The following is a 14,372-nucleotide window of genomic DNA, read 5'->3' on the forward strand; positions in this document are numbered from 1 at the left end:
AATCACAAATTCTATTCATTATATATTTTAGGTAAATGGTATAAAGTCACATTATATATATATATATATATATATATATATATATATATATATATATATATATATATATATATATATATATATATATATATATATATATATATATATATATATATATGGTAATTTTAAAAGTCGCTAGGCGGTGGTCAGTCGGTCGGCTGAGTTTAATGGACTAATCGGTATAGGTGAAGATTAATCAGCGCTAGACGGAGACCCTTAATTGTAATATTACTTATTTTAAAAAAAATTAAATATTACATATATCCTAACAAAATAAGTAATTAAGCATAAAACTTTGGCATATTCAGACGTCTAAATATTTAAATCATTGTAATAATTTTAGATTAATTGAGGAGCTTTATAACATTTTTAGTCATTAATCATCATAATTTAGTCACCCAATATCATAATTGACTAATCAAATATATTTTTTTTGAAAATTTTAACTGTCTGACTTTTTTTACTGGTTTAGACCGCCTAGGACCGACTCCGCCTAACTCGATCGACTAGCATTAATCGTAGACAGTAAGAGGCCGCCTAGGCGGCCGCTTGGGCCGATTTAACAACACTGATATATATATATATATATATATATATATATATATATATATATATATATATATATATATATATATATATATATATATATATATATATATATATAAGACACAATTTAATACATAAAATTAACAACTTAATATAATCTATTTTACACTAATTCAAAGATTCAGAGAAGTGAAACCTAAACTCTACCAATACCACCAACCACCTGTTTTACCACCAACCACCTGTTTTACCGTTGCAACCATCATACATTCCAAATCAGATCTGTATATAATAAATCATGCATTGACATCTTAAATACTATATTCAGAGTTTAATAAAGCTATTAATCGACTAATTTATAATTTAAATCAAAACAATTATAAAAACTTATACATTCTTACATATTTGGACAACACAAAAAATAAATATATTCATAAGAAAATTAATAAAAACATTCATACATAAATCATTCTAGTAAAAATTCAAAGCTTAGTAAAATCAATTCATAGCTTAATACAGTTAATTTACAGTTTAATACATAAAATTCGCAGTTTAATACACAAAAACTATACATTCACGACCATATTCTCAACTTAAAACTGATATTTATACCTTAAGATATGGTTAGTGCTTATTTTAAAGTTTAAATTACACAATATTCACACTTTAAATTTTATATATTTTATTCAAAATTATAGAAATTCATATTTATGTATAATGCTTATTTCATCTAATATTTCAGAAGAAAATAAATTTTTTATAAAAAATGTTCATCTTAATACAATCAATTATCATCTTAATATAATCAATTTATTGTTTAATATAAAAGATTCACAGCTTAATACAAAAAATTCACACTTTAATACATAAAAATTATACATTTAGTTCCATATTCTCAACTTAAAACTTAAAATTCAAGACTTTCATTTAGAGTTTAATAAAGTAGTTCATGACTCTTATTCATAATATTCACAACAATATACTTGATTTGTAGAACCATGTCATCAAATTCCTAATGTGCACCACAAATTTCCAATTTAATAGAGTATTTCCAAACTCCCATTCATGGTTTAATAAAACCATTCACGGTTTAATAAAACAGTTCAAGACTAACATTCATAATATTCACATCTTAAAGAGATACCTGATTTTGTTGAAGTATTTTAGCAAACACCTTGTGTGCACCACACAATGTGATAAAAGATGATAACAGTTAACAATTATGGTGGTGGTTGTCGGCAGTGGTTGGTAGCGACATGTAGATTATAGATCTGGATGTGGAGAGGATGAACAAACATATTTTTACTAGATAACAACTTTGAAGATCTGAGACTTGAAGAACACAAAACCATACATGAAGGAACTTGGATCTAGAATCACGAGCATGAACCACAAAATGTCAGATCTCGCTGGAACTTCCTCGATCTTGAGATCTATTGAACAAACATCTTTCAATCTCGTTGAATCTCATATTTTGACTAGATAACAAATTTGAAGATTTGAGACTTAAAAAACACGAAACCAAATCTGAAGGAACTTGGATCTAGAATCACGAGCATTGACCACAAAATGTCAGATCTCACCGATACTTCCTCGATCATGAGATTAGTTGAACAAACAACCTTCATTATCGTCAAATCTCCTAGATCGGGAGGCAGAAATCATAGATCTACAGGTGGAAATCGTAGATATGGAGCTGAAGCTCGTAGATATGGAGATTGTGGTTTATCGATAGTAGGATACAAGAACGAGGAAGGCAACGATGATGGTAGGGCGTGGCGGCGGTGACAATGGATGTCCAGATGCAAAGGTGCTGGCAGTGGCGTGTCATCGACAAGAGGAAGAAGAAGCTCTAAACAAATTTAAAAAGAGCACTAGATGGAAGATGTTGGTGCTAGTGGTGCCGTTGTTGATGGTGGTGGCGATGGTTGCGCCGCCGTCGGAGTTGGTGTTCAGCACACGTGGAAGAAAAGAGATGAAGGAAGGGTAGTGTTTTTGGACCATGTTTAAAGAAAATAGTAGATATAATTTAATTAACTTAAAGTTTGATGAATATTTGCTAATTTTGTGTATTTTTTAAAATATAACCAATAATTTGGAAAAAATTTATAAAAAAAAAAATCATAAAGAAGTAACAAAGATTAATCTGAAGGGATTTAATTCCTTTGTTATATGTTTGTGTATGCGAACACATAAAAGAAGAACTCAAAAGTAGAAAGTAGTTAAAAAGATCTTATATGTCTCTACATTTCTTTCTTTCTAAAAATAACATCCCTATTTATATTAATGATCCGTAATTAATAGGCTGATTGACACATTATATCTTTAACTTAATTCTAATGATGCATTTTTCTACAAATAATTATTAGGAGTGTAATGTTAGAAATATGTTAACTTTTAGTGGTTTATATATATATATATATATATATATATATATATATATATATATATATAGGTTATTTTGTTTTTACTATCTATTGTGTGCATGCATGACTGATTATGAACCAATCATTTTAGTTATTTTAAGAAAGTAATTAATGCATATTACATGTTGAAAATATAATAGGTATTAATTACATCTTCAACATTTAATATGCATTGATTACTTTCTTAAAATAATTAAAATGAATGGTCCAAAATCAATCATACAGGCACACAATAGATAGTGAAAACATTTGAACCTAACTCTCTCTCTCTCTCTCTCTCTCTCTCTCTGTAACAGCTCAAATTTTTCAAACAAATTTTTCATTTTAAAAACATAATTGTTTCCATTTTAAACAAGGCATAAATAGATTAATTATTCTGTCAAATACAATTATTCAAAATCCCAAGATCATAAAGACAATCTTCAGTGTGTATCGATCATGCCGGCGCCTTCCCACGGTCCTCGCTAGTACCTGAAATACATGCACAACAACTGTAAGCATAAATGCTTAGTGAGTTCCCCAATATACACTTACGCACATACGCCTTTCCAGGCCCTGACCTTCCGGTCCTCATAACATAATCGCCTTCCGGCCCATAACATATTGCCTTCCGGCCCACATATCATACATAAGCACACATAACAATTAACTTACCACATATAGCATACATATCACATAACATATCCGACCTTCCGGTCACACAGTCAAACCCTTCCGGGTACAGTATAGTGAGAAGACTCACCTCGTAAATGCTGAAAGCTAGCAACTCCTGAAATCACTCGTGCACAATCCGACGAGCTACAACCTTCCTATAACATCACATATCTCATTAACACTTATAACTTCTAAGGGTGACTATCCCTAAGAAGTCAGACTTAGGTCAACTCTGGTCCACGGTCAACGGTCAGCTCGACCGGACTCGGCGAGTACCATGGCGACTCGGCGAGTCTAGACGTCCTCCAACTTTCTGAGATTCCTTATCTACTCGTCGAGTACCCTCCTCGACCCGACGAGTTACCCTTGAAGGAATCGCGGGGCCACCCCGACTCCACTCGCCGAGTCTGAAGAACAACTCGGCGAGTCCATGCCATGCAGACGAGCAACTGCTTCCTGAATTACGTGTGGTCCCGAGATATACAACCATGGGACTTTCTGGACTTCTAAACATCTCATTACTGGGGTATAAACGTTTGGGTAATAACATAATAACCCATCTAATCACTAAATGGGTTTCGTAAACCCTAACTTCATAAACACAACAAACAACAGAAGGGAATCCGAAATATTACCTGGAATATGCCCTCTCTGTGTTTCCAAACCGCAGAACTCGAATCCTTTGCTGTTCCTTTAGCCAAAACCTTTCTCCTCTTTGCCCCACAACCTCTTCAAGCCCTAATATCCTCCAATCTTGCTCTAGATGCCCACAACCGTTTAGGGTTCCTTTCAATCGACTAAAAACGAACAATGACGGCACATAAGAGCATTATATACGATCCAAAACCGCACGGTTAGGGTTTCTGCTGAACAGCGTCGACTCGCCGAGTCCATATCTGGACTCGTCGAGTCCAGTCGCGGACCCGCGACTAGGTCTGCGATCCTACTCGGCGAGTCTAGGCTCCAACTCGCCGAGTCCCCTCTCAACTCACCCCAAAAACATAATTAACAATACCTGAGATTTCGGGCTGTTACAACTCTCCCCCACTTGGGTTAGACTTCGCCCTCGAAGTCTCATTCTGCAAATAGTTCCGGATGCTGCTCCCGCATCTCACGTTCTGGCTCCCAAGTCATTTCTGATCCCCTACGGTGTTGCCATTGAACCAAAACCAGAGGTACTTCCTTGTTCCTCAGAACCTTGATCTTCCGATCCCTGATCGCCACAGGTCTCTCCGCGTAATTCAGGCTCGCATCCACCTGAATATCCTCCAATGGAACCACTGCCGACTCATCGGCTATGCACTTCCTCAACTGCGACACATGAAAAGTGTCATGGATCTGACCCAACTCCGCTGGTAACTCCAACCGATAGGCTACCCGACCTATCCTTGCAATCACACGAAATGGCCCAATATACCGGGGCCCCAACTTGCCTCTCTTCCTGAACCGAATCACTCCTTTCCAAGGAGAGACTTTCAGGAGAACGAAGTCGCCGACCTGAAATTCAAGCTCGGATCGGCGCCTGTCTGCATAACTCTTCTGTCGGCTCTGGGCAGTCAATAACCTTTGCCTCACTCGCTGAATCTGCTCTGTCGTCTGGAGCACGATCTCCGTGCTGCCCATCACTCTCTGTCCCACCTCTCCCCAGCAAATGGGGGTCCGACACCTCCTACCATACAACAGCTCGAAAGGTGGCATACCAATGCTCGAATGATGGCTGTTGTTGTAGGAGAACTCTGCCAATGGTAAATACGCATCCCAACTACCCCCGAAGTCTAACACACACGCTCGGAGCATGTCCTCCAGCGTCTGAATCGTCCGCTCGCTCTGACCGTCTGTCTGGGGATGGTATGCGGTACTAAAATGCAATTTAGTACCCAGCTCCTCATGGAATTTCTTCCAGAACCTGGAAGTGAAGCGCACATCGCGGTCTGACACAATCGAGATCGGCACCCCGTGCCGAGACACCACCTCTTTCACGTATATCTCCGCCAACTTTTCCGCTGAAGAACTCTCACTGATGGCAAGGAAGTGTGCACTCTTCGTCAACCTATCCACAATCACCCAAATTGCGTCAACTCCCTTAGCAGTCCTTGGCAATTTGGTGATAAAATCCATAGTGATCTGTTCCCACTTCCACTCGGGGATCTCCAATGGCTGCAACTTGCCATGCGGTCTCTGGTGTTCGGCCTTAACCCTACGGCAGGTCAAGCACCTCTCAACGAACCATGCTACGTCCCTCTTCATACAGGGCCACCAATATTCCTTCCTTAAATCCAAATACATCTTTGTAGCACCGGGATGGATCGAGAATTTCGATCTATGAGCCTCTTCCATCAACGTAATACGCGTACCGCCCACGAACGGTACCCAAATCCGACCCTGAAACGTCATAAGGCCTCGACTATCCTTGACAAACTCTGAGATTAACCCCACAACCCGCTCTTTCCTCCGCATTTCTGGTCGCACAGCCTCTGCCTGGGCTCCACGAATAGCGTCCAATACTGGAGTCATCACAGTCAGTCTCAAGCATACATCTCGCAATGGAGTGTTCTCCGCCCTGCGGCTCAATGCATCGGCTACCACATTAGCCTTGCCTGGGTGGTACAGGATCTCACAATCATAATCCTTGACCACATCCAACCACCTCCTCTGACGCATATTTAGGTTGGGTTGATCCATCAAATACTTCAGACTCTTATGGTCCGTGTATATCGTACATCGAACCCCATACAAGTAGTGACGCCAAATTTTGAGAGCGAACACTACTGCCCCCAACTCTAAATCATGTGTGGGATATCTCGTCTCATGAGGCTTCAGCTGCCTCGACGCATAAGCTATCACATGACCCCTCTGCATCAACACTGCACCCAATCCCGAAATCGATGCGTCGCAATATACCACGAAATCTTCCATCCCTTCTGGGAGAGCTAATACCGGGGCTTCGCACAATCTCTGGCGAAGTGTCTCAAAGGAGGTCTGCTGCCCGGGTCCCCATGAGAATGCAACACCCTTCCGGGTCAATCTGGTGAGTGGCACTGCGATCTTGGAAAAATCCTTGATAAATCTCCGATAATATCCTGCCAACCCAAGGAAACTCCTGATCTCAGAGGGTGACTTCGGCACTTCCCAACTCATCACCGCCTCAACCTTGGCCGGATCGACTAATATCCCTTTCTGATTAACCACATGTCCTAGAAACTGGACCTCCCGCAACCAGAAGTCACATTTGGAGAACTTTGCATAAAGCTTCTCCGACCTCAATACCTCAAGGACCTCCCTCAAATGCTCCTCATGCTGCTCTCTAGATCTCGAATACACCAGAATGTCGTCGATAAATACAATCACTGACCGATCCAACATCGGCCTGCATACCCTGTTCATGAGATCCATGAACACAGCCGGGGCATTGGTGAGTCCAAAAGGCATCACCACAAACTCATAATGCCCATATCGCGTCCTAAACGCTGTCTTCTGGACATCCTCTTCCCGTACCTTCACCTGATGGTATCCTGATCTCAGATCGATCTTGGAAAACCAAGATGCTCCCTGCAACTGATCGAATAAATCATCGATCCTAGGCAACGGGTAACGGTTCTTGACCGTTAGCTTGTTCAACTCCCGGTAATCAATGCACATCCGGTGTGAACCATCCTTCTTCTTGACGAACAGAATGGGTGCTCCCCATGGCGAGCTGCTCGGCCGAATGAATCCCTTTCCCAGCAACTCCTGGAGTTGCGAGGACAACTCTTGCATCTCTGGAGGTGCAAGACGATAGGGCACTTTAGCAATAAGCGCGGCCCCCGGAACCAGATCGATACCAAACTCTACTTGCCTCACAGGAGGTACTCCCGGCAGTTCCTCGGGAAAAACATCTGAAAACTCACGCACCACAGGGACCTCCTTAACTGACTTCGGTCTCTCGGAAACCTCCCGCGTATCCGTCACATACGCCACAAAACCCCTACAGCCCTGCTGTAGACACTGCCTCGCCCTAGCGGCCGAACAAAAAGCTGATCCTGAACGGGTACCCTCACCGTATACCGAAAGAACTCCCCCACTATGGTCTCTTATGGTCACCAACTGACGCTCGCAGTCGATGACAGCGCCGAATCGGCTCAACCAGTCCATGCCCACGATAACACAGACATCCCCCATCGCAATAGGAATCAGGTCAATCGGGAATTCAACCCCGAAAATCTCTAGTACACATCCCCGAAGAACCTCCGTAGCACGAATCACTTTCTCGTCAGCTATAGAAACTCGCAAAGGTCGACTCAACGACTCACGACTAACGCCGATCTGCTGACTAAAGGCTAAGGACACAAAGGACCTACTCGCACCCGAGTCAAATAACACTAAGGCAGGCACAGAGTTCACAAGGAAAGTACCTACGCGCATAATAACATAAGCATAACATATCGACATTAAAATAATTACACAAATTACAACATACCTGCCACAACATCGGGCGCAGCGCGGACCTCCTCCGCAGTCAGCTGAAAGGCTCTCCCACGAGCCCTCGGGGCCTCGACCTTCACCGGTCGAGTCTCAGTAGTCCTGGCAACAGGTGCAGATCCCTGACGAAGCTGCGGACATTCGGCCTTCCGATGGCCGGTCTGGTTGCAATGGAAGCAAACCATAAACCCCTTGGGGCACTCCCTAGCAATGTGCCCCTCCTTGCCGCACTTGTAGCAGGCACCGGCTCGACACGCCCCATCGTGACCCTTGCCGCACTTTACGCAAGTGCGGTTCTTCGAACCTCCCGTCCTCGAATCGGCGGACTTGATCCGCTTGGCTGCCGGTTGAGACTGAGCCGGCCGCCGGTCTGCCTGCTGAGACTCGGCCTCCTCCCTGGCCTGAGTCTCTAACTCGATCTCACGCTTCCTGGCATTCGCCTGAAGCTCAGTAAAAGTATGGTAAGTGGAGTTTGACACAAACTCCCGGATCTCCCTCCTCAGAACACCCAAGTACCGGCTCATCCGAGCCTGCTCTGTGGCCACCAGCTCGGGGCAAAACATCGCCCTCTCATGGAACTTCCGCATGATCGCCGCCACCGAATCAGTACCCTGCTTGAGGGTTAAGAACTCCTGAACTAATCGTTCCCGCTCCACCGGGGGAACATACTCCTCCCTGAACATGGTAGTGAACCCCTCCCATGTCACTGCCGCAGTCTCTGCCAAAGTGAAGTTCGCCGTCACGAACTTCCACCAGTCCTTTGCTCCCAGACGGAGCTGGTTCAAAGCGAACCGTACCCTCAGGTGCTCCGGGCATGAACAAGTGTAGAAGCACCCCTCTATATCTGCGATCCACCTCATCGCAGCAATCGGATCCTGTGTCCCATCGAACTCTGGTGGCTTCGTGTTGCTGAACTCTCGGAACAGCAATGAATCACCCCCCTGTGGCCTAGCAGCGGCCACAGCTGCGGTAGCTGCAGCGGTTGCAGCCTCAGTCAATGCGGCGTACCGCTCGTCGAACGTCTCCATCAGGGTGGTCTTGATAGACCCAAACATCTCCGGGATCTCGGCCCGGATCGCCGCCGCCACCTCCTCGTGGATCATCTGACGAATATCCTCGTCACTCACACCGCTCGTACTTGCTCCGTGACGCGGTCTAACCATGATATCTCTGAAATACAACATAAAACTATCAGAGATTCTATCGAGTATAATCGTACTCGATACGCAACCCTACTCAGTCCCAGATATCCAGGGATTCTTACTTGGGCCTCCCACTGACCCGGTGTCCTCGGTAGTACGGGCCCAATACTACCGACCACACCGCATCAATGTTCATCCCAAGTCCTCCTCCCCAAACTCCGGATAGTGAGTACTCTACTTCTGATACGCTCTATCTACCCGCATACTAGCAAAGCATCTCATATAGGCAACTTCCCTAGACTAAGGCATCACAAATTAGGCCACTCTAGTCCTATCATGAATACCTAGTCTTCTAGCATGCATAACAATTCATATCATATAATATTGTAAGGTATTTTGGGGATCTTTACCGTTCGGGCGCTGACTGATCGTACACACTGCTTCTTTCTTGCTTACCACAAAACCATTTACAAAAGTTTATGCCTTTATTTGAAAAGCTTCCTCAAATCCTCGGTTTGAGTTCAGTTACCCCCTAAGGTGCACCCGAATCCCTCAAACCAAGGCTCTGATACCAATTGTAACAGCTCAAATTTTTCATTTTAAAAACATAATTGTTTCCATTTTAAACAAGGCATAAATAGATTAATTATTCTGTCAAATACAATTATTCAAAATCCCAAGATCATAAAGACAATCTTCAGTGTGTATCGATCATGCCGGCGCCTTCCCACGGTCCTCGCTAGTACCTGAAATACATGCACAACAACTGTAAGCATAAATGCTTAGTGAGTTCCCCAATATACACTTACGCACATACGCCTTTCCAGGCCCTGACCTTCCGGTCCTCATAACATAATCGCCTTCCGGCCCATAACATATTGCCTTCCGGCCCACATATCATACATAAGCACACATAACAATTAACTTACCACATATAGCATACATATCACATAACATATCCGACCTTCCGGTCACACAGTCAAACCCTTCCGGGTACAGTATAGTGAGAAGACTCACCTCGTAAATGCTGAAAGCTAGCAACTCCTGAAATCACTCGTGCACAATCCGACGAGCTACAACCTTCCTATAACATCACATATCTCATTAACACTTATAACTTCTAAGGGTGACTATCCCTAAGAAGTCAGACTTAGGTCAACTCTGGTCCACGGTCAACGGTCAGCTCGACCGGACTCGACGAGTACCATGGCGACTCGGCGAGTCTAGACGTCCTCCAACTTTCTGAGATTCCTTATCTACTCGTCGAGTACCCTCCTCGACCCGACGAGTTACCCTTGAAGGAATCGCGGGGCCACCCCGACTCCACTCGCCGAGTCTGAAGAACAACTCGGCGAGTCCATGCCATGCAGACGAGCAATTGCTTCCTGAATTACGTGTGGTCCCGAGATATACAACCATGGGACTTTCTGGACTTCTAAACATCTCATTACTGGGGTATAAACGTTTGGGTAATAACATAATAACCCATCTAATCACTAAATGGGTTTCGTAAACCCTAACTTCATAAACACAACAAACAACAGAAGGGAATCCGAAATATTACCTGGAATATGCCCTCTCTGTGTTTCCAAACCGCAGAACTCGAATCCTTTGCTGTTCCTTTAGCCAAAACCTTTCTCCTCTTTGCCCCACAACCTCTTCAAGCCCTAATATCCTCCAATCTTGCTCTAGATGCCCACAACCGTTTAGGGTTCCTTTCAATCGACTAAAAACGAACAATGACGGCACATAAGAGCATTATATACGATCCAAAACCGCACGGTTAGGGTTTCTGCTGAACAGCGTCGACTCGCCGAGTCCATATCTGGACTCGTCGAGTCCAGTCGCGGACCCGCGACTAGGTCTGCGATCCTACTCGGCGAGTCTAGGCTCCAACTCGCCGAGTCCCCTCTCAACTCACCCTAAAAACATAATTAACAATACCTGAGATTTCGGGCTGTTACACTCTCTCTCTCTCTCTCTCTCTCTCTATATATATATATATATATATATATATATATATATATATATATATATATATATATAGGGTAAAGTGAAAATACCTAACAACCTTATAAAAGCTTAGGTACCTAACCACATCATACTACGTAATTTTGTATCATATTTACATTGTAATCACCCAAAGTTCTTAAAATTCAACCTCGTAACTTGATTGCTTCCAAAATCTTTGGACTTTCACCATTATCTTCTTTCAAATGACGTCTTTCTATCGGAGACCCCCTGGTGGGCTTCATATACTACCGTTACAAATCAAATGATGTAAAAGGAATATAGTGGTGAATGTCTGAAAATCTTGGAAGTAAATCAAGTTAAGGGTTGAAGTTTAAGAACCTTATACGATTACAATGAAAATATAATGCAAAACAATGTAGTATAATGTGGTTAGGTACCTAAGCTTATATAAGGTTGTTAGATATATTCACTTTACCCATATATATATATATATATATATATATATATATATATATATATATATATATATATATATATATATATATAAGTTCAATAGAGAATCATTATTAATGGTTCTCCAAGGAACCAAATATATTTTTTTTTAAAATTTTAGAGCTTATTCTTTATCGAAAAAAAAAACTAAAAATATTTAAATTCATAACTTCACACTGTGAATGCTAAAAAATAAATTAGATATGTTTTAGATTCATTGTGTGAATTCAGATTCACATTGTGAATTTGATGAAAAAAATAATTTTTTTATCGAATTTGATATCATTGGAAAAAAGGATAAAAAGTTATTAATTTCTATATTTTTATTTTTTTATTGAAAAAACAAACTCTAAAAGTTGAAAAAAAAGATTGGTTCATTGGTTCCATGGTTAATAATGGTTCTCTATTGAATATATATATATATATATATATATATATATAACGTCCCAAAAATTACAAAGAGATTTTTTATTTTTAAAGTATATTAACCAATTAAACATTTGTTTCAAAAACCATTGAATAACATTTTTTGATTGAAAATCATACATTATCAGAGTAAATTTACAAAACCGCAGAAACGAATATCTTTGATGCGTGTGTACAGTCTTGCCGAGCTTTTTTCACGAACGACCTCTAAAATGTTTGATCCACAACTGTAAGCATAAAACTTAGTGAGTTTTCTATTATACCATATATTCCACCATACATACAATGCATCCACATAAAGTCCTCGACTCTAGTGCCGACCTATCAACATACGTATCAGTACTGAACGTGTAGATGTTGTGGTCCTCCCACAGTCTTACGTACGGTTGCAATGGTCCTCCCATGGTCTTTCATACAAGTGGAATGGTCCTTATATTGTCTTTCATGCAATTTCTAGGGGCCAGATCCTGGTCTTTCATATATTACATAAAGTCATATGTAGTCAAGGATCAGATAGACAGTCGAACTGATGGTCCACTTGAGAGCGAACAATCAGACAAGAACATCGTAATAAGGCATTAGACCAAGAGTTCTCAGGCTATCCAACTTAAATACATAAAACCAATGCTATCATTGCCACATAATTATGTAACATAAACACATAACATATACTAGCATATTACATATCCATGGCAACTAGCCTTCTCTAGTTACCCTGCCATTGACCATTTCTCAATTAAGTCATTCGCTGGTTAATCATACATAATCCTGATATCTGACCTTCCACAGTTACCCTGTCATTGACCACTTCTCAATTAAGTCCTTCGATGATCAATCATACATAAACTTGATGATTAGCCTTCCCCAGTTACCCTAACCAAACATAACTCCTAACAATATCATATGATCAACAGGCAAGACCTTATCGGTCTAACATACCAAGACAACAAGTGTCCTAAACGGCACATGCATAGCAAGAAGTGATCATAGACAACTAGAATACTTGTACTCTAACAATACCTCTATCTTACCATGCAAATGATATATAACGGGATACATGACATAGTGAGAAAACTCACCTGAATTGAAGAACTAAAGAAGTACACAATGGCACTTACCTTGTACTGATGAATCATGTCAACCGATTGACACCAAAAGAGATGAATCCTTAATCAACAACCCAAATCCTCCAAGTTTGAACCAAAGGAAAACTGTCAAAAAGTCAACATTTAATGATCAACAAAAGTCAACAGTCAACCAAGTCAACAACCACGACGACATGGATACTTCTTGGCCACGTCGTGGGCATGATAGGAAAAAATGGACGACAAGAAGGACATCGCCACGTCATGGACCCTCTTGGGATACATCATTGGCATGTCCGAACAAAACAATCGCGAATTTGGACTCTACCACGTCGTGGTCATTCCTTGGCCATGTCGTGGTCACTGATAGAATCTACGATTCTTCATTAAGAGCTTAATCCTTATAGATAAAGGCTCAAAACTTCAGGTCTAATCCTTCTCATTGACTTAATTGATAAAGTTTCCAACTTTATCCATTAGGACCTCACCCCAAAGCAAGATCTACAACCCTAAGTCCATGAAGTCCTTATATGTATAAAACTTGCTCAAGAACACAAGATAGTCCCAAACATGAATCTTTTCTCATTCTCTTAATCCTAAAGACCATTTGAGAACCACAACAGGCTCTGGAGTTCCTCAAACTCCAAGAGCATTTATGGAAGGGACCAAACGTTGGATTAGGGTGTCTACGACAACAACTAAATCAATATATTCTTGAATTAGAAGCAAAGTCATTTTTGGGTTGCCTTCAGATCTAAAACCTGAGAAGAATTGCATTTGGAGAGAGATGATAATTTGTTAGTTTATTATGTGAATACTAAATTAATTAGAAATTAAAATAAATAATTTATTAGTTTTTTATATGATTAATATACTAACTGGAAATTATAATTATTAATTTTGAATTAATCAAAAGTTAATAGGAATTAATTAAGATGCGAGGACTACAGCTGACAATGTTCAAAAGTTAAACAAAGGAAGGGTTCTAGAACCTTCCCTTGTGGACGGTTTTGGAATTCCCTTAGACCATCTCCAACCCATCTCCATTTTTTCCCCATAAATGGAGTAAAAAATGGAGTAAACAGTGTTTCATCTCTAACCCTACTCCATTTTTTACCCAAGAAAGTATA

Source organism: Lactuca sativa, chromosome 9 (assembly GCF_002870075.4).
Source record: "Lactuca sativa cultivar Salinas chromosome 9, Lsat_Salinas_v11, whole genome shotgun sequence".
NCBI classification, from domain to species: Eukaryota; Viridiplantae; Streptophyta; class Magnoliopsida; order Asterales; family Asteraceae; genus Lactuca; species Lactuca sativa.